Source organism: Lepus europaeus, chromosome 5 (assembly GCF_033115175.1).
Source record: "Lepus europaeus isolate LE1 chromosome 5, mLepTim1.pri, whole genome shotgun sequence".
Classification (NCBI taxonomy): domain Eukaryota; kingdom Metazoa; phylum Chordata; class Mammalia; order Lagomorpha; family Leporidae; genus Lepus; species Lepus europaeus.
In genome coordinates, this window is record NC_084831.1 from 57155308 (window position 1) to 57183271 (window position 27964).

The following is a 27964-nucleotide window of genomic DNA, read 5'->3' on the forward strand; positions in this document are numbered from 1 at the left end:
ACAGTTTTATAGTTTGAAAGTCCGTGATCATGCAGCCCCATCTTATTGACCTCTGGTGAGTCTTCATGGTGAGTGGCAGTTATCAGAATGGTGGGAGCAGGTGTGGAAGACATCACATCACATAAGGAAGCTAGAGAGATTTGGAGGTCAAGCTCACTTGTTTTTATAACAACCTACTCTTGTGGGAACTAAGTAGAATACCATGAAAACTACATTAATCCCTTCTCAGCGTGATGCCCATGGTCTAATTGCCTTGCCCTAGGCCCCACCTCTGAATGGTTCCACCACCTTCCGACATTGCTACCAGGAACATGTACATACAAACACATGTACATACAAACACATACTCAGTTAGATAAGACACAGAAAGCTCCCATCCACTGGTTCATTCCCCAGATGCCTACATCGGACAGCCAGGGATGGGTTGGGCTTAAACTGGGAGCTAGGAACTCAGTACAGGTCTCTCACATGGGTGGCAGGGACCCAACTACTTCAGCCTTTACCACTGCCTCCAAGGGTCTACGTCAGCAGGAAGGTGGAATCTCAAGGGAAGTCAGGACTCCAGCTTGGACACTGCCATTGGGATGTGGCGTCCCAACCAGTACCTTAACCACTAGTTCAAACACCTGCCCCGATTTTTAATTTTGAAGGGACCTGCCAAGTTACTGTCCATAATGTCTACCACTTTACATTCCTACCTCACTCTGTATGTCTTCTAGTTTCTCCATATTGTTGCCAGCAATTGGTATTATCACTATTTTTTCTTTTAGCCATTATTATGGGTGTGTAGTGATATAGTGATCACTTTTTTCCCCCTTCTCCTACCAAAGAAACATGTAATTTCTTCATCCAGCTTCTAATTCTATTTTTAATAGATTTATTTATTTATTTGGAAGGTAAAGTTACACAGAAGGAAATGGAGATGGAGACGGTGAGGGAGAGGGAGAGAGAGAGAGAGAGAGAGAGAGAGAGAGAATGAATCTTCCATCTGTTGGTTCAATCCCCAAGTGGCTGCAATGGCTGGAGCTGGGCCAGGTCAAAACCTGGATCCAGGAGCTTCTTCTGGGTATCCAACATGGGTGCAGGGGCCCAAGGACTTGGGCTATCTTCCACTGCTCTCCCATGCACATCATTACGGAGCTGGATTGGAAGTGGAGCAGCTGGGGCTTGAACTGTCACCCAGATGGTTTGCTGGCACTGCCGACAGTGGTGGCTTCACCTACTAAGCCACAGCACTGGCCTCCAGCTTCTAATTCTTACTGGGCCTATTCTGTGATTTCCACAGGCCTCCAAGTTTCTATTCTTCTCTTAATCATGAACTTGACTTTTAGTGAATACTAATTTGAATTAGCAGGTTGCCTTGGGAATGTAGTTTGAATCCTGCTTTTTGGTCTGATCAGCTTCATTTTATGCACTCTGACACTCTAACTGCATTGCCTAAATAGTGTCAGTTGCTCCCCTTCCTTGCAAGGAGGAAGGAATATCCCCAGTATGGATATCACTTGCTTTCCCAGCTTTGGCTTCCACCAACCTCTTATACATGAGTCATGTGGCCACCATAATACCTGATGTAGAATTGCCTGCACCCACCAAGTGGCTTTGGGTTCTGTGATTTTGCCTTGGGTTACTGTCCTTGCTTTGAAAGTGCCTCCTCCTATTCGATCTTTGATCAAGTACAATTTATTCTTTGTTAAAGACCCTTTTCCAAGGGTATGTTCTGTGCAGCCTTTTCTGAATCGTGCCATGATCTGTATTTTCATTCGTAACAATGTGTCCTGCACACAAAGATAAGCAGTGTCCTGAATCATGATGACAGAAGTGAGTAGGAAATAATCTTTGCCTCTCCTTGATGTTCCCAACTATTTTTCCCGTCTGCAATCTCCCATAGCTCTGCTTCCCAACCCCTTATGGAATTTACCTTATTTTTAAATTTTTTTTTGACAGAGTGGACAGTGAGAGAGAGAGATACAGAGAAAGGTCTTCCTTTTTGCCGTTGGTTCACCCTCCAATGGCCGCCGCGGTAGGCACGCTGCGGCTGGCGCACTGCGCTGATCTGATGGCAGGAGCCAGGTGCTTCTCCTGGTCTCCCATGGGGTGCAGGGCCCAAGCACTTGGGCCATCCTCCACTGCAATCCCTGGCCACAGCAGAGAGCTGGCCTGGAAGAGGGGCAACCGGGACAGGATCGGGGCCCCGACCGGGACTAGAACCCGGTGTGCCGGCGCCGCAAGGCGGAGGATTAGCCTATTGAGCCGCGGCGCCGGCCTGAATTTACCTTATTTTAGGCTGTATCCTTTGGGGGTATTTTTTGCCTAATCCAGGACCCAATGCTATGCCTGTCCCAAAGTCAAAGTCCAAGGTACATTTGTGGAATAATTTTTCATCTCCTTCCTCACTCATCAGTGCTCCCAAAGCAACTTGGGAGATGAAGGAGGATGTGCTGACTTAACCTGACTCTTACTGTGTTTGCATTCTTCTTTCATATAACCAGCACCTACTTTTTGGGTTGGTATATACTAGTCAGTATTTGCCTTTTGAATAGCGGAATTCCAAGGTATATGGAGTAGTGGTCATCGGATTTTTCTTTTTTGGTTGTTGTTTGTTTTTGTTTTTGTTTTCTGATCACCTGCATGTTACTTGAAAAGTTCATTGGTCATCTCTAACATCTTGTTTGGTAAATGTAGAAAGCCACAATGGAAATAAGGAGGGAATGTGCTAGGTTTTATGTAAATCTAGGAAGGTGATGTATTTAAAATCTTAGATATAAAAAGTAGCTTATTAACACAGTTAAACTGTAAAGTTACTGTTTACTTACCCTTTAATGTTAATATTTAGCTAGAATTATGCTCAGTGCTTAGCATATACTGTCTCATTTACACCTAGCATTAATCCTGAGAGGTGGGTATTGCTACATCCATTTTATTGGTGATGGTATTGCAGATCAGAGTTGCAAATAGCCTGCTTAAAGGCAGTCAGTCAGTTACTTGGTCGATCAGGATTCTAGCATAGGCTTCTTCGATCCCACAACCTATACTCTCTGCAGTTTTGCTTCTCTAGATAAAAGCAGAAGCTGTCATATTGTAAGAGTTATGCCTGCCTGAAAAATTACATTTTCAAAATTACCATCATTAAACTATTTCTGACCCATATGCAAATGCCTGACTCAGTGAGTGAGTGAGTGAGTGAATGAATGGAGTAGTTTGGAGGTGCCACGTGTATTACTCTCCCAGATACACTAATGCACTTATCATATATTTATGGAGGCAGATTTGCTGGAATATCATCCTGAAAGATACTAAAAACCCATTCAAAAATGCAGACAAAGGAGGTCATTCAATGTCGAAACATGGAGAAGATGAAGAACTTATGTACAAGACACTTAAAAATGGATACTTCCAGGCATGTGAATCAGCAACATAGCGAGACGTGGCTGCAGTTCATTTAGTCCTCTCTCCTCTGCATTTCATCTTAAAAGCCCTTCCTCAGTGGCTCTTGAATGAGTAGTGACTTATTCCTCATTACAATGCATTTCTTTTCATTCATTTTATCTTTCTAGTCTCTGGGAAAAGGCCCATTTTGTTAAGTCTCAAGATATTGAATGAACAGTAATTGCTTGCCCATGTGACCTCTTCCATTTGCTAAGCCATTCAATTTAAGAGGATGCCATGGACTGCTGGGAAGAACACCGGGGGTCTTAACATTCAGAATGTGAACATTTATAGAAAGTCTTCAAAAAGTTCCTGGAAAATATATATTATAGAAAATTTATGCATACACTTCAAGATTTGTTCGAAACAAAGGAAACTTCTCTTCCAGCCAATTTTCCATGAACTTTTGGATGTCCCTTTGTATTTTAGCTCCATTTTCATTGTAATACTTCGGCCTTAAACATTGCCTGATGTTGCCCCCACTAGGGAATAATCCTCTGGTCTTCTGCTAGGGTTGGGGAATGGCAGCTTTATATAGATGCATGGCCCAGGGAGGGGATTATAAACACTTTCAGCCAACCATACCTATAGATTTTAAATATCAAATTTTGTTTAGTTATTTGAAAGACAGAGTGATAAGAGAAAGAGACTGACTTTCCCATCTGCTGGTTCACTCCCCAAATGCCTGTAACATCCAGGGCTGGGCCAGGCTGAAGGCTGGAGCCTAGAATTCAATCTGGGTCTCCCATGTAAGTGGCTGCAGCCTAAGCACTTTAATCATAACCTAATGCCTCAAGGATGCATTAGCAGGAAGCTGGATCAGAAGTGGAGTAACTGGGATTCTAACCAGTGCTCCAATATAGGATGCATGTGTCCCAAAGGAAAGTTCAAGTCACTGCACTGCAACACCAGTGCTCTTACTTCTGTTTTTAATCTTGCCCTCACCCTTTACTCCTTTGCTGTGAGTTGGATGTACTGAGTCCTTAGGGCATTCTGTATTGTAATTCAGCATGCTGGATTAGGATTTAGCTTGCTTAATTCTGTTTTTATCCTTCAAAATTTGTTGTGGATTTCCTTTGAATCCATGAGTTAAAAAGTTTGAAGGAAAAGCAAAGCCAAGAAGCTTTAGTTTAACATGATAAATTTATTACTAATCATGGCATTGAGACAAAGCAAAATTGTCCACAAATAAAAGTAAGGACGTTGCACAAATGGTCACGGTCTTCTCAGGAGACAAACTGCTAAACTTTGGCTTTAGAATTCTTTACAGTGATTTGTCAGTATGATTATGCCCAAAGAACATTGAGGAGAGCTTTTTGTGTGTTCTTTCTTTTGGATTTTTTTTTTAATAGAGAGCAAGAGAGAGAGAGGTCTTCCATCCACTGGTTCACTTCCCAAATGGCCGCAACGGCTGGAGCCGGGAACCAGGAGCTTCTTCCGTGTCTCCCACTCAGGTACAGGGGCCCAAGGACTTGGGCCACCTTCTACTGCTTCCCCAGGCCACAGCAGAGAGCTGGATCAGAAGTGGAGCATCCAGGACTCAAACTGGTGCCCATATGGGATGCCGGTACTGCAGGTGGTGGCTTTACCTGCTTTGCCACAGCGCCGGCGCTGGCTCCAAACCACCACTTGTGACACTGGCATCCCGTATCAAGGCCTGTCTACTCTACTTCTGATCTAGCTCCCTATTAATGTGCCTGGGAAAGTAGCAGATGATGTCCCAAGTACTTGGGCTCCTGCCACCATGTGCAAAATCAGGATGAAGTTCATGGGTCCTGGCTTGTGGCCATCTGGGGAGTGAACCAGCAGATGGAAGATCTGTCTCTCTCACGCCACCCTTCCCCCTTCTCACCCCATTACTCTTTCAAACAAAAAAATAAATCTTAAAAAAATTAAATGCTTTTGTTCAGGTATCAACCTGATCTATTGAAAATAGCTAGAAATTTAAATAAGTTTAAATAATGCCTTTGCCTTTGATGCATTTCAATTTTTGTTTTTTGACAGGCTGAGTTAGACAGTGAGAGAGAAAGAGACAGAGAGAAAGGACTTCCTTTCCGTTGGTTCACCCTCCAATGGCCGCTACAGCTGGTGCGCTGCACCGATCTGAAGCCAGGAGCCAGGTGCTTCTTCCTGGTCTCCAATGCGGGTGCAGGGCCCAAGCACTTGGACCATCCTCCACTGCCTTCCTGGGCCACAGCAGAGAGCTGGACTGGAAGAGGAGCAACCGGGACAGAACCGGTACCCCAACTGGAACTAGAACCCGGGGTGCTGGCGCCGCAGGCGGAGGATTAGCCAAGTGAGCCGCGGCGCTGGCCTCAATTTTTTTAATGATTAGAAAATTGTATTTATTGTATACAGCATTATGTTTTGCTATATATGTACATTGTGGAATGGTTGAATCTAGTTACTTAACAAATAAATTACCACACGTAGTTGTGATCATTTTTATGGTGAAAACCTTTACATACACTTTCTTTTTTTTTTTTTCCCCCATAAAACACAGCATGTTTGAATGAATGCATTTCTCTCATTTCATCCCACGTTAGGATTGCTCAAGGACACAAAATCATTGCTTATCTTGATTTGCCGCCAGGAATTTAAAAGAGAGCAACAGAAATATTACACTACTTAGTGTTTCCTAATGAAAAATATTTTACTAACTATGTAAAAAATTCTATTCTTTTGCAGAAATTGACATAACAGTACATTGCCTTTGTATCTTAAATGCTCATTATGCTGAGAAACAGTTCTTCCTTAGAGCAAAATATCCAATGAAATGTGTAGTATTACAAATTGGGTTCTGAATTACTACAGATAGACAGTATGGTAAGAAAAGACAAGTAGGATGAAAGGAATGTTCTGGATAATATGGGAGACCTAGCTTTGGGTGGTATAGATACAGATCACAGTGACTTCCCCAGACCAGATGGGGCTTTGTGCAATGGACCTCCAGTAGTGACGAGGTGGTTAACGGCTTCCAGAGGAAGGTACTCAAGCTGGTGTCCGGTGGCCATTATTTGTGAAAATTGTACACTGAAGCTGAGTTAGCAGTGATTATTTACCCCAAGGCCTAGGTCAGTTTCAGGGCACAAATGCTAAGCCCCAAAAGCCCCTCCTCTCTGTCTCTGAGGGTGGTCTCCTAGCTGCTTGGGGTGCAAATATTTTCCCTGTGCTTCTAGCCCCCTGTCATCACCTGCCTCCCCTTGAATTCCTTCCGTGTTCCTCCAGGACTGGTAGCAGCCTGGCCTAGCTCGAGTGCTGTATGTCAAAGCCAGGTTCACGTAGAGGAGATACAAGTAACCGTAGACCCTACACAAGGAAACTGCTCGGCTTTGGTCTAAATGACTTACATTTTTCCTTGTCCAAATTAGCTGGTAATTGCATGTGGGCAGACTTAGCCAGAATGGTCTAAAAGATCAATTAGAAGGCAAAAAGGAGTTCCTTTCTTCAACGTTCAAGGATCCCTGTCGAAGAGCCCTACTTCCTAAGTTATGCTCCAATGGGCCTGTGCCCAGCTCTCTGCAATGCCTGAATAGACTGTACATTTGCCTAATGATAATGAATTGAGTACTTATTTTGCAGGAAAATATATGGCATTTCCATTGCATGCAGTCAAGCAAAAAGGCTGCAAAATGTGCCACTGCATTAATTCTAAACTGAATTCTTCTCAAATGTCACCTTGAAACGAGAGTATGGGATGATTAGAAATCTGAAGGAATTAAGGGTAATTTTCATTTCTACAAAGAATTTGAAGGACGTGACTCCTGCCACACAGACACACACACACTATTAGTCTGGTTAAATTCGACTTGCTAGTTTCAGTCTGAATCCCTAATCTTGACCTGGGCTACCCTGATGGTGAGAGTATAGGGGTTCTGGTCTTCTCTGAGTCTTTGCGTTCTTTCAAAGATAAAATATATTGTCATTAACTGTGGCCCCCATGCTGTTTGAGAGATCTCTTGAACGTATTCCTCTTATCTAATTGTAATTATGTGACTTTTCACCAGTATATCCCCAACTCCTCCACCCCAGCCATCCCACCTTCTAATAACCACCTTCTACTCTCTGTCCTATGAAATCAACTTTGTAAAATTTCACATACATGTTATTATGCAGTATTTCTCTTTCTGTGCCTGGCTCATGTGACTTAACATAATGTCCTTTAGGTTCATCCATGGCCCTGCAAATGACAGGATTTCCTTCTCTTTTATGGCTGAATAGTATTCTGTTGTGCATCATATACCATATTTTCTTTATCTGTTTATGTGTTGATGGATGTGTATGTTGGTTCCATATCTTAGCTATTGTGAGCAGTGCTGCAGTAAACATGAGAGTGCAGATGTTTTGTCAGCATATTTGTTCAATTTCCTTTGTGTGTGTGTGTATATGTATGTATATATATATGCCCAGTAATGGCATTGCTGGATTATGTGGTAAATCTGTTTTTAATTGAAAATAAGCCTCAGGGCTGGCCATGTGGTCGGGGAGGTTAAGCCACTGTCTCTAACACTGGCATCCTATGTGAGCATAGTTCAAGTCTCTGCTGCTCCACTTCCGATTCAGCTGTCTGTTAATGGCCTGTGAAAGTAAAAAAGATGGCCTGAATGCTCCCACATGGGAGACCGGAAGAAGCTCCTGGCTCCTAGCTTCAGCCTGGCCCAGCCATTGTGGCCATCTGGGGAATGAACCGACGGATGGCAGATCTCGCTCTCTCTGTCTCTTCCTGATTTTCTCAAATAAATAAATAAATAAGTAAATCTTAAAAAAATAGCCATAAAAGAAACAGAAGTGAGATGATATCTTATTGTGATTTTGATTGATTTACATTTCTCTGATGATTAGTGATTTGAGCATTTTCAATATCCTTGTTGACTATTTTTATGTCTGATTTTGAGAAATGTCTATTTAGGTCTTCTGCCTATTTTAAAATCAGATTATTTCTTTTCTTACTTTTGAGTTGTTTGAGTTCTTTGTATATTTTAATATTAACCCCAATCAGATATATATTTTGCAGCTATTTTTTCCTATTCTGCAGATTCTTTACTCTGTTGATTGCTTCCTTTGCTGTGTGGAAATTTATTTGATATAATCCAGTTGTTCTTTGTGTGTGTGTGTGTGTATTTCAACTTTTATTTAATAAATATAAATTTCCAAAGTACAACTTTTGGATTATAGTGACTTTTCCCCCCATAACCTCCCTCCCACCCGCAACCATCCCATCTCCCACTCCTTCTCCCATCCCGTTCTTCATTAAGATTCATTTTCAATTATCTTTATATACAGAAGATCAACTTAGTATATACTAAGTAAAGATTTCAACAGACTGCACCCTCACAGACACACAAAGTATAGAGTACTGTTTGAGTAGTAGTTTTACGGTTAATTTGCATAGTACAACACATTAGGGGCAGAGGTCCTACATGGGGAGCAGGTGCACAGTGACTCCTGTTATTGATTTAACAATTGACACTCTTATTTATGACATCAGTAATCACCCGAGGCTCTTGTCATGAGCTGCCAAGGCTATGGAAGCCTCTTGAGTTCACCAACTCTGATCTTATTTAGACAAGGCCCTCATCAAAGTGAAAGTTCTCTCCTCCCTTCAGAGAAAGGTACCTCCTTCTATGATGGCCTGTTCTTTCCACTGGGATCTTATTCACAGAGATCTTTCATTTAGGTAATTTTTTTTTCACAATGTCTTGGCTTTCCATGACTAAGAAACTCTCATGGGTTTTTTAGCCATATCTGAATGCCTTAAGGGCTGATTCTGAGGCCAGAGTGCTGTTTAGGGCATTTACCATTCTATGAGTCTGCTGTGTATCCCACTTCCCATGTAGGACCATTCTCTCCTTTTTAATTATATCAATTATTATTAGCAGACACTGATCTTATTTATGTAATCCCTTTGATACTTAATCCTATCTTTCTGATCAATTATGAACTTAAACTGATCACTTTAACAAGTAAGATGGCATTGGTACATGCCACCTTGATGGGAGATATAATCCTATTTTTCCTTTTGTTGCTTGTGCTTTTGATATCTTTTCAGAAAAATATTTGCCTGGATCAATGTCATAAAAATTTTCCTTATGTTTTCTTCTAGTAATTTTATAGTTTTAGTCCTTATATTTAAGTCTGTAGTCTAGTTTGAGTTGGTTTTTCTTATGCGGTGATAGATAAGGATCTAGTTTCATTTTTCTTTGTATGGACATCCAGGAGACTGCCCTTTCCCCATTGTGAATTCTTGGAACTTTTGCTGAAGGTCAGTTGGAGGCAAATGTGTGGATTCATTTCTAGGCTCTCTATTCAGTTCTGTTGGTCTAGATGCCTATTATTGTGTGAGTACCATATGGTTTTGGTTATAACTTCATAGTGTATTTTGAAGTTAGGTAATGTGATGCTTCTAGCTTTTTTTCTTTTTGCTCAAGATTGTTTTGGCTGTTGGAGGTCTTTATGTCTCCATATGAATTTTAGGATTCTTTTTGTGAAGAATATCATTGGTATTTTGACAGATTGCGTTGACTCTATAGATTGCTTTAGTTTGTATAGACATTTTAACAATATTAATCCTTCTACTTCATGAACACAGCTTATCTTTCTATTTGTATCTTCTTTAATTTCTTTCATTGGTGTTTTATAGTTTTCAGTGTGGAGATCTTTTATTTCTGTGATGGTTAAATTTAGGTGTCACCCTGGCTGGATTAAGGAATATATAGAGAACTGGTAAGTATGAGTAGGGGTGTGTCTGTGAAGGTGCTGACAGATGAGATTGGGATTTGAGTCAGTAGATTGGGTAAGGAAGATCTGTCCTCACTGTGGGTGGGAACCATTCAATCACCTGGGAACTGGGATATAATAAGAAGACTTTGGATCTGTCTTTTAGGGTTGGGGCACAAATCTCTTCTCTTGGTCTTAGACAGCAGAATTTTGGATTTTGGGATTTGCACCAGCAGCTCCTCTCCTCACCTGTCACCCCCACCCCCATGATTCTTAGGCCTTCAGTATTGCACTATGAGTTACATTGTTGGCTTCTCTGGTTCTGAGGCTTTAGGATCTGAACTGAGCTGTCCTAACGGCACCCAAGGTACATAATAATTAAAAGAATTTTGAGTCACTTATTCTATCTTGGAATGGGGGGTGAACATGAATTAAGAATAAAATATAAGCAGTAGCATTGCATGCTCAAATAAGATAAAGCTAAGCCATCAAAATGTAGGCATAGTAGGAAATATAAGGAAAGAGAAGGTAAGGAAGGGACCTGAGATGTACTGAGTGCCATTAAGTGTCAGATACTCTGATGGGTGCTATAAATGTTACCACCTTTCATTTAAAAAGTTCTGTGAGGTAATATTAGAAAAGTTTGTTAAGTGTTGGCCGGCGCCGCGGCTCACTAGGCTAATCCTCCGCCTTGCGGCACCGGCACACCGGGTTCTAGTCCCGGTCAGGGCACCGATCCTGTCCCGGTTGCCCCTCTTCCAGGCCAGCTCTCTTCTGTGGCCAGGGAGTGCAGTGGAGGATGGCCCAAGTGCTTGGGCCCTGCACCCCATGGGAGACCAGGAGAAGCACCTGGCTCCTGCCATCGGATCAGCGCGGTGCGCCAGCCGCAGCGCGCCTACCGCGGCGGCCATTGGAGGGTGAACCAACGGCAAAAGGAAGACCTTTCTCTCTGTCTCCCTCTACTGTCCACTCTGCCTGTAAAAAAAAAAAAAAGAAAGAAAAAGAAAAGTTTGTTAAGTGTTGAATACTTAATTAACACAGCTGCTGGATGGTGGAAACAGGATCTGAAACCAGTTCACATGTTTGGTTTTCTTTCCTTCCTACTTTCTCCCTCCTTCCCTCTGATGTTCTTTTCCCTGCTCCTTCATTCCCTTTCCTTTTATGGTTTTCATTATACCAACTCTGGAACACACATACCTATCAATTAGGTTTTGCTGTATAATAAGCCAGCCTAAAACTTAGTGGCTTAAGACACTATACATTTATGTAGGTCACAATTCTGCTGGCAGTAATTTAGGTGGGCTCAGGTGGGCATTTCTGCTCTGAGCCCAGTGGGACTGCTGCCCAATGGGGCTCACTCACATATCTGGAGTGTTCACTGGAATGTTGGGGTCAGCTCCTGTGTGTGAGCTCTCATTCTGTAGTCATCTAGTTTGGGCAGCCCCTGGAGAAGGAGCAGAGGACCCAAGAGAGCAAGCAGAAGTCCACAAGCCTCTTGGACCTAGGCTCCGAACAGGTACAATAGCACTTCCCCTATGTGAGGCTGGGATGTCCAAAGATCAAGGTGCTGGCAGATTTGGTTCCTGGTGAAAGCCCTCTTCCTGGTTTTCAGAAGGCTCCATTCTTTCTGTGTCTTCATGTGGTAGATGCTCAAGTATTTATGTCCCTCCCTCCCTCCCTCTCTCCCTCCCTCTCTCCCTCCCTCTCTCCCTCCCTTTCACTCTCTCTTTCTTCTCCTCTGTCTTCCTTTTCTTCTTCCTCTTCTTCTTCTTCTCTTCCTTCTCCTTCTTACCCCCTCTTCCCTCCCCCTCCTCCCCTTCTTTCTTCAATTTATTTATTCATTTCAAAGGCAGAATTAGAGGGAAAGAGAGTCACACACACACACACACACACACAGGTCTTCCATTCTCTGGTTCACTCCCCAAATGGCCGCAATGACCAGGACCAGGCCAGGCTGAAGTCAGGAGCCAGGAGCTTCTTCAGGATCTCCCACATGGGTGCAGGGGTCCAAGCACTTGGGCCATCTGCTACTGCTTTCCCAGATGGCACTAGTGGGGAGCTGGATCAGAGGTGGAGCAGCCGGGAAATAGCTGCCCATATGCAATGTTGGCATTGTAGGTGGTAGCTTAACCTGCAATGCCACATCATCGGCTCCTCTGTTTCTTCTTATAAGGACCTAATGCCATCATGAGGGCCTAACCCTTATAGTCTCTTCTAAATCTCCCAGAGGCCCCCCTCTCTAAATACCATCACACTGGGGAGTAGGGCTTCAACATTGGAATTTGGAGGAATCTGAAGATATTGAGGGAAAACAAACTCAGTTCTACTATCTGCTCACAATACAGATCAATTTCATGATCTGTGTATGTATGGGAATTTCATCCCACCAGCAATCAAGCAGTCAATTTTACAGCAACACCAGCTGGGCATTCTCTAATTCAATTACATTCTACACTGTCTTCCTGGAGTAGTGTCTGATCCCACAGGTTGAAGCCTCAGCCTTGTAGGATTGCTGCATTCAGATATCAGTTACCCATGGAGTTGGTCCTCTGTATATAAAATCAAACTAAAATGAACCATAAGGAAGAAGGGGATGGGAGAGGGAGAGGGAGGTGGGATGGGAGTTGGGGTGGGAGGGTGGTTATGGGGAAAAAAGCCACTATATTCCTAAAGTTGTACCTATGAAAAATGCATTTATTAAGTAGAAACTTAAAAAGGTATGTTACCAATCTGGGCCACTGGAACTTCTTCTTCTTTTTAAAGATTTATTTATTTATTTGAAAGAGTTACACAGAGAGAAGGAGAGGCAGAAAGAAAGAGATCGAGAGATCGAGAGAGAGAGAGAGAGAGGTCTTCCATCTGCTGGTTCACTTCCCAATTGGCTGCAATTGGCTGGAACTGTGCCAATCCGAAGCCAGGAGCTTCCTGTGGGTCTTCCATGTGGGTGCAAGGGCCCATCTTCTACTGCCTTCCTAGGCCATAGCAGAGAGCTGATCGGAAGTGGAGCAGCCAGGACTTGAACCGGCACCCATATGGGATGCTGGCACTGCAGGGAATGGCTTTACCCACTATGCCACAGTGCTGGCTCCGCCACTGGAACTTCTGACTGACCTAGTTCTTTGGCCCGACTAATGTGCTGTAGCTGAGGGGACTGAGGGAAAGACGCTTCCTGGTTTAGAGTGAAGGAGATTTTCAAGGCTACAATTAAATAGCTACATTGGATGGGAAGGCTCCTAAGCACAGGACCTTTTGTCCCTGTGGAGTTGGCATGTGCAGCCTTCCTGGAGCGTAGTTCTTAGCACTGTCCTGCAAGCCTTTATGTGTTCAGTGTTCAGAAGTTCTCTGAACTCTGTCCTTTGGGTTTTATGGAGAATTCACTGGAAAGGCACGAGTGAAGCATGTACAAATGTGATTGGATAAAAAAGTGAACAGCTAATAGATGAGGTGGGGAAACCTGGCAAGGCCTGTCTGTCCAGATTCTTCTTGGCTTCTCTGTGCAGCATTCCTTCCTGCCAAGTTTAGGGAAAGACCCTTTCTGAAGTGGGAGTCTTCTAATCTATCATTCAATGTAGGTCAGAGATTTTTCTTTATGTATCAAGAAACAAAGGTGCGGGAAGATTAGTGTGTATTTGTCATTTTTTATGACCTGCCTTGGGTTGGACAAATTCTAGTTTCTATGACCTGCCCTGGGGAGGAAAAGCAGCCGGTAAAAGGACAGCAGGAATAGATCAGAGAAAAAGATTTTGCTTTCTGAGTCCTGAAGGGTTCTGACAGTATAACGAAAGCCAGTCTTCCCCCTTTCTCACACTGAAGCTATTCTATTCTGCTACAGCATCCAAAGACAAAAGTCAAAAGCTTAAAAAAATATGCTTATTGTTCTAGTCATGCAGGAAATAATAACAGCCATGGGAGTGTGAGCCAGGAATTGTGGATGAAAACCAGACTACATAGACTATTACGGGGGCACACAAATGTTCTGTCCACGACAGCCTCTGTTGTTCAGAGCAAGTCACAAGGCGAGTCCAAATTCAAAGAGTAAAGAAGTACACTTGGTGTGTTGATGGGGAAAGATGGAATGATGCAGTGTTGGTGAATGAGAACTGCTGGTGTAATGCGAGTGAAAAGGTGGGGGTGAGTGACCACAGCCATTTTCTCAGAGAGTCTTCCAGGACACACAAAATAAATGTCCTTTCAGTCATTCCTAACAAGAGCTGAGTATTTTAATAGGTTGGTATATATATATATATTTTTTTATAAAATATTTATTTGAGAGGCAGAGTTACAAAAAGAGGGAGAAGTCTTCCATCTGCTGGTTCATTCCCCAAATGGCTGCAAGAGCCAGTGCTGGGCCGATCCAAAGCCAGGAACCAGGAACTTCTTCTGAGTCTCCCATGTAGATGCACGGGCCCGAGGACTTGGGCCATCTTCTGCTGCTTTCCCAGGCCATTAACAGAGTGCTGGATTGGAAGAGGAGTAGCCAAGACATGAACTGGCTTCCGTATGAGATGTCAATGCCGCAGGCAGAGGCTTAGCCTACTACACCACAGTGCTGGCCCTCTTTATTTTATTTATGCACATCTAATCATATTCTATTTTTAAAAACTATAATTCACATTTTAGAATCATATTTCTATTCTGTTGGTGTTATTTAATATTACATTGTACATATTTTTCCACACATTAAATTTTCCTTGAAAAACGTGTTTGCTTTATAATGCAAGGGAAAACCAGCATAAATTGCTGTGTTCCAGGCACTTTGCTAAATAATTTTGCATAGTTTTCTTCACTAAAGAACAGATTTCTCAATTTGAACCAAACAAGGAATTCATTTATTGCTGTAAAGAAAAAGCAGTGAATGGATTTCATGAAAAGGTCTTGAGGAAATAATAGTGAATATGTATCAGCAGTGTCCATTTTTCTTTTGAAGCCTGACCTTCAGATCCTAACTGCTTAGGATAGGGAAGTTTCTCTTTTGTAAATGGTGGGGGGTTGGTGCATTGGCAGTGGATGAAGGTATGTGCTCTCCTTTTCTCCCTGTTGCTTACAGAGTGCATTTCGCTGGACTAACTCACATGTTCAAATTACATTGAAGTTTGTTGTAGGCTGTTTCATCACACAACTTTATCTGCAAAAGTTTTGACTTTGTGCACAGATGAATAGCTTGTCAGAGGAAAAGTTGTGGTAAAGAGAATACCTCTGTGATGTTTACTTTCATGAGTCAATAAAGACGTGTGGAACTGGGAGGGTTGTTTTCATTTAAACGATTCTGTCCCATTGGCAGGCTGTGTGGCCTGAGTGATCAGATCACTATAGTTTATACCTATCGACTGTATGTCCAACCTTTTCATTTTATAGGTGAAGCTTTGTTATTATTTATTTGATTAAACTAGTTATACTTCAGGGTAATATTAGCCATCGGCTCTTTTTTTTATTTACTTATTTGAAAGTCAGAAATCACAGAGAGAGGGAGAGACAAAGAGAGAGATCTTCCATCCACTGGTTCATTCCCCAAATAGCCACAACAGCCAGGCCTGGGCCATGCTGAAGCCTAGAGCCAGGAGCTTCTTCCAAGTCTCCCACGTGGGTATAGGAGCCCAAGTACTTGGGCCATTTGCTGCTTTCCCAGGTGCATCAGCAGGGAGCTGGATCAGAAGTGGAGCAACCAGGACTTGAACTGGTGTCCATATGGGATGCAGGCATCACAGGTGGTGGCTCAGCTCGCTATGCCACAGCACCAGCCCCGACCATGAACTCTTAGTTATATAGAAAGCATAGTGAGGGCCGGCGCTGCGGCTCAATAGGCTAATCCTCCGCCTTGCGGCGCTGGCACACCGGGTTCTAGTCCCGGTCGGGGTGCCGGATTCTGTCCCAGTTGCCCCTCTTCCAGGCCAGCTCTCTGCTGTGGTCCAGGAAAGCAGATGGAGGATGCTTGGGCCCTGCACCCCATGGGAGACCAGGAGAAGCACCTGGCTCCTGGCTTCAGATCAGCGTGGTGCGCCGGCAGTGGTGGCCATTGGAGGGTGAACCAATGGCAAAAGGAAGACCTTTCTCTCTGTCTCTTTCTCTCTCACTGTCCACTCTGCCTGTAAAAAAGTAAAAAAAAAAAAAAAAAAAAAAAGGCATAGAGAAAGCAGGAACAAAATGTGGAATCCATGGGCCAGGGTTTGATCCTGAGCTTTGCATTGTTTAGCTGTTGACTGAGAGAAAAATTACTTAATTTTGTTGGACTACAGTTTTCTTGTCAATAATTACAAAAGCTTTAACCTTAGACTTGTTGGGAAGATTGACCCAACAGTTGGCTAATGGTACCATTAATGATAAGTGGCTACTGAGCATTTGGAATGTGGCTAGTCCAAATTGAGCTATGCTGTAAGTGTAAAATGCACAATAGATTATAAACACTTAGTATGAAAATCATATAAAATATTAATTACACACTGAAATTATAATATATTTATTGAGTTAAGTAGCACTTATTGTTAAAATTAATCCTCTCTGTTAATGTGACTACATTAAAATTTAAAATCACAAATGTAACTCACATTTATGGCTTGCATAGTATTTCAACTGGACAATGCTATACTTTGTGAAAATTTTCTATAGACCATAGAGTTTTGCATGTTAGTTAAAACCAGAAAAATGTGTTGAAACTTAAGTTGAATGGATAGATTTTAAGTGATAGCATGAAGCTTATTATTTTTAGTGAATTTTTAATGTAAGCTTTTATTCAAGCACCTTAATTTTTTGTCTTTGCATGTAATAGAGAAGTAGGAGTGTGAATGACAGTGCATTATATAAGCAAACAATAATAACGTCATGCATTAAGCTACAGTGATGAAGGCATTGTGCTGTGTGCTATGTTAAAAGTGGAAGAGAAGCAATGTGAATGAATGAAGTGAAAAAAGGACGTCTTGTAATTGTGGAAAATAGCAGAGCTACCCATGGTCTTCCTGAATTTCTAGAATGTAAACACTGTCTTCCCTGTGTCCCTCTCTCAAATGTACTTTTTCCTCCTTGGCAACATTGTTCTTCACATTCACCTGTACCTGCTTCTTGGAAGCAGGACTTTACAACTCCTGTCTGTAGCTGCTCCAGGGAGAGACCGATTCGCTCTTTCTGATTTAGAGTTGCAAAGTCCCATGACAAGGCCATGCTTGACCTCACTTGGAGTCAGTACCATTCATTCCTGGGTGGTGATAGCTCTAACTCCAGGCACAGAGGGGGAGACTTTCCCAGAAAGTGAATGCTCTTGGTTGATAAGATAATAAATTTCCAGACATCTGCTGATATTTGGTGTAGTATGTTCCCCAAAGGTTGACTTGCTGGAGCCATGGTCCCTAGTGTCGCATTAGTGGAACATTTATGATCTGGGGCCTAGTGGAAGTAATTAGGTCAGGGGGATTCATCCTTCTGAACAGATTACTGCTGTCTCCAGGGAGTGGGTTAGGAGTGGATTAGTACCTGAGAGAGCAGGTGCTTGTGGAAGTGCGAACCTGAACCCTCTCCAGTCTTTTGCTTCCTACTAATCCATGTGCTCCTTTGGCCAGTACCTAGTTCCCTTTCTCTCTTTCTGCCATGTTGGGATGCAGCCAGGGGACCCTCACCAGGACGCTGACATTATACTCTTTGGATCTGTCAGCCACCAGAATCATGAGTTAAATAAACCTCTTTCCTTTAGACAGCACTGTTTTGTTATAGAAACAACAGCAACAACAACAACAAAACGGACTAAGATACCTACACTAGATAATTTTTGTCCAGCCAATCACTGGGGAAATACCTCAACTTAGAAATGAGGAAATCAAATCTCAAAGAAGTTGCCCAAGTTCATATGTCTATTCTGGAAGCTCAGGTCTGTCTGTTTCCAAAACCCACATTATTTATTTATTTATTTATTTTTAAAGATTTACTTTATTTATTTGAAAGACAGAGTTACAGAGCCAGAGAGAGAGAGAGAGAGAGAGGTCTTCCATCTGATGGTTCACTCCCCAGTTGGCCACAGTTGCCGGCGCTGTGCCTATCCAAAGTCAGGAGCCAGGAGCCTCCTCTGGGTCTCCCACGCGGTTGCAGGGGTCCAACCTGGGCCATCTTCCACTGCTTTCCCAGGTCATAGCAGAGAGCTGGAAAGGAAGTGGAGCAGCCAGGTCTCGAACTGGCACCCATATGGGATGCTGGTGCCGCAGGCCAGTGCTTTACCCCACTGCGCCACAGCACTGGCCCCAGCTTACATTCTTAACCATTAAGAGTTCTGGTAAAATTGGTTTGTGTTGACTTAAATTTTACTGAATTAACTTTTTCTATTTTTAGCCTTACCAGATTTCTTCCCATTGAAACTTATGATGGGAATGCAGATAAGGGAACTGGCTCTGTGATAGCACTCAGTAAATATTCCTGGAATTGGGAGCCAGCACCACCGCACTCTCCAGTCTTGCAACCAAAACTTAAAGGTGGTAGAAAAGTACTGCAATTGCTATCTCCATACTAATGAGTTCAAAACATATCTACTGCTGTTTGGACATTCATCTTTATAATTTTCAACTTTCTACCTTTTGAAATATCACCATCTTATTTTCCACCAGCGCATGGTTCTTTGTAGTCTATATCACATGGGCATAGTGATTTCAGAGGCAAAGATGAAAGAATCATCTTCTGTTATCCATAAACAGTATTTGACCCAAAGAAATAGTCTTTAAAAATGGTAATCTAGGGTTTGGCATTTAGCACAGTGGCTAAGCTGTCACTTGTGATGCCTACACCCCATATCAGTGTGCCTGGGTTTGAGTTCTGGCTCCGCTTCCAATTCCAGCTTCCTGCTACTGGGCACCCTGGGAAGCAGTGGTTTATAGCTCAAGTACTTGGATATCTACCACCCACTGCGAGACCTTATATGAGTTTCTGGCTCCTGACAGCCACTTGGCCCAGTCCTGGCTGTTGCGTTTGGAGAGTAATGGGATATCTGTTTTTGTGACTCTCTGCCTTTCAAATAAATTTTTTAAAGTTTTTAAAAGTGATGATCCATAAGTATTTCAGAAGAATGGCCTGGAGTATCTAAATCTTCTATTCAAGTCAAAAGTAAAATAAAAAATATCAAATAAAATGATTTCAAAGGCCACAAGTCTGTCATCTTTAATATAGCTAAAGTAGAAAATAACAGCATGTGATAGGTTTCTTGGCTGACTTAATATTGCACAGTGTGATGAAATGCTTAGAGTTCTGACCTGGACTCAGAAAATCAGTTTCCTGTATAGGGAGTGTTGTGGTCTTAATCTGTAGCAAATGCAATGGTTAGATTTAGTATGCAGAGCACTTTCCTATAGGTTGTTCACTGACTTTCCTGTGGCAGCTATTCATTGATTTAACAAGTCTTTATCAGGTGTCTACAATGTGTCAGGCATGGATTTGGGTACTAAACTTGACCCTGCCACTGTAGATCTTACAGTCCAATGTGGGAAGTAGTACACAAGAATAGGTAATTTCAATGTAATGTGTTGCAAGTCTGTGTTGGAAGATGTACAGTGTTCTATGGGACTTCACAAAGTTCTATGTAATCTGTTTTTTGAGATCTTTATTTTTAAATTTTTTTTTTTACTTTTATTTAATGAATATAAATTTCCAGTGTACAGCTTATGGATTACAATGGCTTCCCCCTCCCAAGGCTTCCCTCCCACCCGCAACCCTCCCCTCTCCCGCTCCCTCTCCCCTTCCATTTGCATCAAGATTCATTTTCAATTCTCTTTATATACAGAAGATCAATTTAGTATAAAGATTTCAACAGTTTGCACCCACATAGAAACACAAAGTGAAACATACTATTTGAGTACTAGTTATAGCATTAAATCACAATGTACAGCACATTAAGGACAGAGATCCCACATGAGGAGCAAGTGCACAGTGGCTCCTGTTGTTGACCCAACAAATTGACACTCTAGTTTATGGCGCCAGTAACCACCCTAGGCTGTCGTCATGAGTTGCCAAGGCTATGGAAGCCTTCCAAGTTTGCCGACTCTGATCATATTTAGACAAGGTCATAAAAGACAGAGTGAGGATAGTAACCAATGATCCTAAGAGTGGCATTTACCAGGTTTGAACAATTATACAGCATTAAGTGGGGAAGAGGACCATCAGTACACACAGGTTGGGAGTAGAGCCATTGGTGGTAGAGTAGAGGTTATGATTACGAAGGAATGAGGCCCAAGTGCACTAGACAGGGTCTAGAATAAAGGACAGAGTCATTATTAGAGGAGCTAAGAAAGGTGCTGTCTAAGCTACAATTAAGTTTTCTGATTTAGAGGCAAATAGAACCTGATAGAAGGGGCTTGATAATAATCTGGTGGGCTTTAGTTAATTTTTTTATTTATTTGAAATGCAGAATGTCACATAGAGAGAGAGAGAGCGAGAGCGCGAGCGAGCGAGCTTCTTTTTGTTTGTTCCCTTCCCAAATGCCCAAAAACAATTAGGGCTAGGACAGACCAAAGCTAGGAGTTAGGAACTCCATCCAGGTCTCTCACAAGGGTGGTAGGGACCCAAGCTCTCTCCAAGGGTTTGCATGAGTAGGAAGCTGGGTCAGAGGGAAGATTTGATCCCAGGCACTCTGATAGGGGATACAGGTGTCTCAAGCAACAACTTAACCTTCAGTGCCACAATGCTTGCCCTGATTTTGAGAACTTTGACAGTTTCTTGGGGAAAGAGCTTTCCATGCAGGGATCAGATGAGCATGCTTGAATTTTTAGGCAGGGGACTCACAAAGAAGCTCTGTCTAGATTAGAGAGACGATGAGGAAAAAGAAGTGGTGAGGGCTGAGTCTTGAGGGGGAAGTAACTGATTCTAGAATACCAAGGGTCCATCATGCTAAATACCATAGACTGACAACAATAGGAAATCCTTGAATAGTTTTAAGCAGTTGACTTACATAATAGGATTTGTATTTTAGAATGTTCAAGTGTGAATCAATTTGCTCACTTCTCTGAATTTTCTTATCTGTAAATTGAATGGGATAGTCTACCCTTCATAGCTCCTTTAAACTTTAATATTCTATAATTTTTTTCTTCATTCTGGAACAGTTTAATTCCATGCTGATTTCCAGATCTCTTGGGTAACTGGTCTTAAGGTTGCAACTACTGCTTGAAGGAAATGAGTTTTGTGGGGATAGAGTGGGCAGGGGTATGAGTGAGCTAGGGACGGGAAGCTGAATGGATGATGTATCATTTCCACTGAAAGTCAGGCAAGGGGAAGGCATACAGCTTCCTCTGATAGTCTCTGGAAAGAACCTGACGGATAGCTTTGGCCTCTTAGCAAGCAGGTAGAATGGCACCTTGCCCTGGTTCTAGTGCAGAAGATATATGATAGCTTTTACTCAAAATTAAAATGCTGCATACTGTTATATTTAAATGAAAATTAAATGATATGAAATCTGGAATTTGCTTAAAAGTAGTTAGGGGTCTTTACATATGAAATAAGGTTGGCCTGCTGATTGGTATGTACGAAGGGGTCCATTATATAATTTCTGTGTTTTTGTATATGTTTGAAGAGTTCCATAATAGAAAGTAAAAAAAAAAAGAATGCTCTCACTCATTACCTAAACTCTTTGTTTACTTTTAGCACAGTGGAGAATGAGTCAGATTCTCTAACATGGCCATATTGAAGCAAATTGTCTCAGAATCTCTGTATCATAAACAATGACATTTTGCTTTTAGATCTTTATCAACTTTGATGGCTTAAAATGGTCCAGACTGCATTGAGATTGTATAGGTGATCAAATAAAAAGAATTATACACAAAGAGACGGGGCAGGGGCCGCCATTGTAGCATAGTGAATAAAGCTGTTGCTTGCAATGCTGGCCTGCCATATGGGCTCCAATTCAATTCCTGGCTTCTCCTTTTCTGATCCAGCTCCCTGTTAATGTGCCTGGGAAAGTGGCAGAAGATGGCTGAGAGTTTGGGCCCCTGTACCTACATGGGAGACCCAGAAGAAGCTCCTGGCTTCTGGCTTTGGCCTGGCCCAGCCCTGGCTGTTGTGGCCATTTGGGGAGTGAACTAGCTGATGGATTATCTTGATGTTGAGGTCCTTTTCTCCCTCTGTCTCTGTAACTGTGCCTTTCAAATAAACTAATAAATCTTTTAAAAAGTGGAAAGGAGTAGCTTGACTGGAGAGTTCTGATGACATGGCAGGGCTCTGCAGCTCTGGGCCAGGTCCTGAGAGACAATCTTTGCATAGGTGAAAAGACCATTGGTTTTTGGAGTCGGGCATAATAGACTCACTTATGTATCTGTTGAAGGGTGATGACAAGAAATAACAAATAGGTGACATTCATTGAACCCTCACTACATGGCAGGCAGAATATAAAACTCTTAATGAACTTTGTATCATGTAGTTTTAATGACTGCCCTGTTAGTTAGATGTACCTATTTATGGAGGAGGATATAGACTTAGAGAAATTAATTTGTCCATGACTACATGGACATGCAATTCCCAGTAAAGATTGTAATATAAATAAATAATTAAAATTCTATGGTTAGGCTACAGTTTATATCCCTGTAAGGATTAGTTTTGCTGCACATAACAGGAATAAGCAAAGTAACAATGGCTTAAAAGAAACTAGTTTGTTTCCATGTCGCCATTAATTAATCCAGAAGGAATTAGACCAGGGCTGCCATAGCTCTCTGGGGCTCAGGATCCTTCTATTTTATTGCTTCACAATGAAAGTCTTCCATATTCAAGGTCACTGCATGATCCAAGATTCCTGCTAGTGTTCCATATTCCAACAAGAAGAAAAGGAAGAGGATTAAAAGAGGGTATAGCACCTACCCACCTTCTCTTTGAAGGATGCATACCAGAAATTGCATGTGTCCCTTCTACTTATATTACCGTGGCTACAACTTAGTCCCATGTACATACCCAAGAAAGGGAAAGAGAATTAGAAATATATTTTCTATTTTACATAGCTATGTGCCAAGTCAAAGGAGTTCTATGAGCATACAAGATGGAGGGCACTACCAGGGGTCCCTAGCAATGACTGCTTAGCCCACAGTCAGCTACAGTCCGGAGCTCTGGCCTCCCTGACTATGAAATAGGCATAATAATCCTTCTCATGAAACCTTTTACATTTCCTTAGGTAAGTGCATGAAAAAAACCCAGACATTTAGTTTAGGTTTCAGGAAAGGCTGGTTCCTTCCAACCAGTTAGGTGTGGTGAAGTGGGCAGCAGAGGAGACTCTGCCATGGAGATGCTCAGCACCCTGAGAAGACTGCCTGAGTCTGGTTGCTCACTGTCTTCTGGATCATCATCATAGAGGATATGCCACGGGAGTTGTGTGCTCTAGAGCCTAGCACTTTTTTAAGCACAATGGCATTACAGAGAGTAAGATTGCAAATTTTAAGGATCTTGGATATAAAATCGTATATAATAAACTCAGGGCCAAACATAGGAATATCCAAGACCTAAAGAAACTTTCACTTCAGTGTTGGTTTGCATCTGTCTTTGGGAACTGTTTACCACAGAAACACTTTCTGTCTGTTTTCTCCCAGACTGAGAGCAGTTGAGCACAGGGCCAGCCTGTGATAGTCTATTAGTGTCTGTCCCTGAGAGAAGCTGATTTGCAAGGTAATATATGCAAAGGACAAGTTACTCTTGAAATGATGATGTAGGTGTAACATTGTTATACCATGAGCCTGTCCTTGAAAAGTCAAGGATAGCTCAAATGTTAGCAAATGGATCTATGTTCTAAGGGAGCTTGCTAAGAAAACCCAGGTGAAACATTTTCGTAAGTAAAATGATCTCCCACATTCAATGAGCAGATAGTGACTAGTTACTTATTACTTGGCAGGTACTATGCTAGGCCTGGCAAAACATGATGAGCGCTGTCTGTCTACCAGAGCTGCTCAAAATGCTTGAATTGTAAATGGATAAATATGTTTGCAGGCTAATATATGTTCAAATAATTATAACATTTGTTAATTCTCAGGTTTTAAAAACAGGTTAATATTTATGAAATCTTGAGGCATCTAAAAGTGATAGTATATCCTACTTTCATTGGTAGCATATTTTTCTTTCTTAATGTTATGACTTAAAATGAATGGTTGATTTGATAAAATTCAGTATTTGAGTAGGGTTTTAGTATTCACTGTGTGCTTTCATATAGTTTATTTGACCTTCCCAACAAGATGAGGACAGGTAGTCTCCTCCACCACACAGAAAGGGCACATGGCTCTGAGTGGCTAAGCAGATTCTATAAAACTTGCATATGGAAGGCCTATAACTCAAGCATAGTTCTAATTCCTTCTCCAAAGCTTGGGTTTCCCACTATAGTTTGATGTCTCTAATCAGTCACACATACAAACACAACAGAGGTGAAACTTCTTTTAAAGTTAGGAGCTGCCACTGAGTCATTGCAGCCATCTGGGGAGTGAACCAGCGAATGGAAGACCTATCTCTTTCTCTCTAACTCTGTTTTTCAAATAAATAAATCTTTCCAAAAAAAAAAAAAAAAAAAAAAAGGAGCTAGCTTTAAAGCGAAAATAAAGATTTTTTTCTCCTCTGGTGATTTCAAACTAGACCATAGAGTAGCCAGTATCAGTTTTTAGGAATACACATTAAAAAGTCTTTGAGCCATTTGTTTGCAAAAATAAAATTGCCCACTGGGAAGCTACATTAATTGAAAACTTTCAGGTATTACTGAGTAGGAGTGGATAGCAAAGCAAGGGTGATGCCCATAAAGTTTCTGGATCAGTTTTCTTTTAAGATGTATTTATTTGGAGAAAGAGGAAAATGACAACTAACATTCTGAGAAAGAGAAATATTTGAGAACTGGAGAGGATCCTATAATTTAGTCCCTTGGGTTCTACTGCTAAGAGAATGCAAAAGAGTCAAGGCCACCTGCTGATTAGGAATGTGTTCTTAGTCTCTTTCTTTTGCACTGTGGTCCAAGATGTGGCTCTTGGCAACAGTATTGGTGATGTTGCTCCTTCAGCTTTTAACATCAGCTTTAGCTGAGACACTACCCTGCAGGTCTCAAAATCTAATGCCCGCAGGGCTAATTGATAGTGGGAATGAGTGGAGTGACCTTGGTATCAAACATTGGAAAATGGTGGTGAAGTATGGCACTCATACTGGAACCTGTGTACCCTCTGTACAGATGTCTAAACAAAAAGTTTTTTTTTTCTTCATTTTTTTTTGTGACGTACTGGACAAATAAAATGTTCTGGGAGCCAGATATGGCGTGTTGCTATGCCTTGTACCATCTTATCCATAGGCTTTCTTCAGTAACCTGAATTATGATATAACCAAAGTATGTTTTTTTTATTAAACTTTTATTTAATGAATATAAATTTCCAAAGTATAGCTTATGGGTTACAATGGCTTCCCCCCTCCCATAACAAAGTATGTTTTACTACTATTCATTGGTTTATGTTAGTTAAAGCAGAAAAATTAAAGGAATGTGCTTTAGAAATCTCAAAATACATTTTGTAATAGAAAGGATACAGTGCGAGCTGGCTGGCATTTACTATCTGGTTAGCTAGAACTCTGTTGTCCACTTATCCACAGCAGAAATACATTTATATAATTTCTGAGTAGAAACACACACAGACACACACACACACACCAAACAAGCCACAAGCAGTATTTTAAGAAACTGGTGCTGCCGTTGTGATGTAGTGAGTTCAGCCACTGCCTGAGATGTAGGCATCCCATATGGGCGCCAGTTCAATTCCTGGCTGCCTCACTTCTGATCCAGCTCCCTGCTAATGCACCTAGGAAAGCAGCAGAAGATGGCACAAGTATTTGGGCCCCTGCATCCATGTGGAAGGCCTGGAAGAAGCTCCTGGCTTTGGCCTGGCCCAGCTCTGGCCACTGGAGCAATAGGGCCATTTGGGGAATGAACCAATGGATGGAAGATCTCTGTCCCTTTATCTCTGTAACTGTGTCTTTCAAATAAATAAATCAATCTTTTTAAAAAAGAAATGACATCTTACCATGTTCCAAAAACTTTTTCTAGTTGATTTCATTTTTATGAAAATAATGGTCATGAATTTCTAAGTTTATTTTATAATCTACTAGTAGGCCACAACATGTAATTTTGTTTTTTTTTTCTAATTTTATTTAAAAATGTTTATTTTCATCTATTTCAGAGATAGAGAGACAGAGATTTTCTATCTGCTGGCTCACTTTCCAGATGCCCTCAACAGCTATGGCTGAGCTAGTCTGAAGCCAGGAGTTAGGAACTCCATCTGGATCTCCCAAGTAGGTGGCAGGGACCCAACTACTTGGCCCATCATCTGCTGCCTTCCCAGATGCATTAGCAAGAGGTTGGAATGGAAATGTAATGTACTGGAGTGAAATTGACGTTTTGAGATTAGATGATTGTGTACAGCCTTTATCTCTACTGTTGAAGAACAGTGTTTTTTTTTTTTTTTCTCCATAATATTTGTTGAACTCTTTACTTAGTGTAGGGTTAATCTTATGAGTATAAAGTAAACTGAAAATAGATCTTTCTAACAGTTAAAACTGGGACTAGGAGAGGAAGGAGGAAGAAGGGTGCAGTGCAGGCAGGAGGGATGGTAGGGTGGAAAGTATCACTATGTTCCTAAATCTGTATATGTGAAGTACATGAGATTTGTATGCCTTCAATAAAATTTTAAAAAGAAGTTGGAAGTGCAGAGTAGGTGGGATTTGCACCAGGCACTCCCGAATGGGATGCAGGAGTTCCAAGCCGTGGCTGAAGCCCCGGCACTACAATGCCTGCCCTTTGTTTTATTTTTAAAGAAAATCACTTCACACAGGTGATGTTTTGACATTCTGTTTATTTATTAGTTCGTTAGGTATTTAATTAAATGTCTAATGAGAGTGAGGTGCTATTCTGGGTTTAAGGGGGAATACAAACTTGAACAAAACAGAAGTTTTTGTCCTTAAGGAGTCCAGATCCCAAAGGAAAGACAGACTTGAAAATATCTAAAAATTCAAGGCAGAATATTCCCTTTATATTATATAAAGTGCTTTTATACTATCATACATCATAATGATAACAAATCTCTTAGGCAGGCAGGGCAAACTTTAGACTAATTTTATAGACAGGAAATAGCTTTTTTTTTTTTGGAAAAAGTGACTCATTCATATAAAAATAGAACAGTAATAGTAATAATCACATTTGATAAGCACTCACTATATATTAGGAACTAATTTAATTCTCACTACAACCTTATATGATGGCACTATTACTACACTCATTCAACAGAGTAGAAAAATGATGCAGAGAGGTTAGGTAACTTGGCCAAGGTCATAGAGCCAACAGTTGATGGATTCCAGAATTCAGTCATAGATGATATGGGCCCAGGGCCTAATGTATTATATATTTTGGGAGTCAAAAAGCCCAGATCTTATTCCCAAATAGGTTCCAAGATGGCTAGGTCATCATAGACCCACTGCAAAAACTGTGTTGTGATTGCTGTGGGAGGAGAGCATGCTGGGGCTGGGGTGTGTGTGAATGGGATGAGGAGGAGTGGAAACTGGCTCCTGACTGTTCCTCAGCTGGATAAGGTTCCTGGCGTTAATTGAAGCAACTGAAGCTAGCAATAGAGAAGACAAAGGAAAAAGCATGTTCTCCGCCAAAGAGGGTATCTTGACCCTTGCCTCTGACCCAAATACAATGTGGTATTTTTGGGATAAAATAAATTAAGGAGCAGTCTTTTTTTTTTAGCACTAAAGTTTTTTTTAAAGATTTATTTATTTATTTGAAAGGCTGAGTTACAGAGAGGCAGAGGCAGAGAGAGAGAGAGAGAGAGAGAGAGAGAGTCGGTCTTCCATCCACTGGTTCACTTCCCAGATGGCC

At 41.7% G+C, this 27964-nt stretch overlaps 1 protein-coding gene across 5 annotated transcripts in view; it reads left to right on the forward strand.

Moving 5' to 3' along the window:
* DNAJC6 (DnaJ heat shock protein family (Hsp40) member C6) overlaps positions 1 to 27964 on the forward strand; it is a 188787-nt gene that overhangs the window by 34246 nt on the left and 126577 nt on the right. The gene's annotated exons all lie outside the window — the stretch shown is intronic.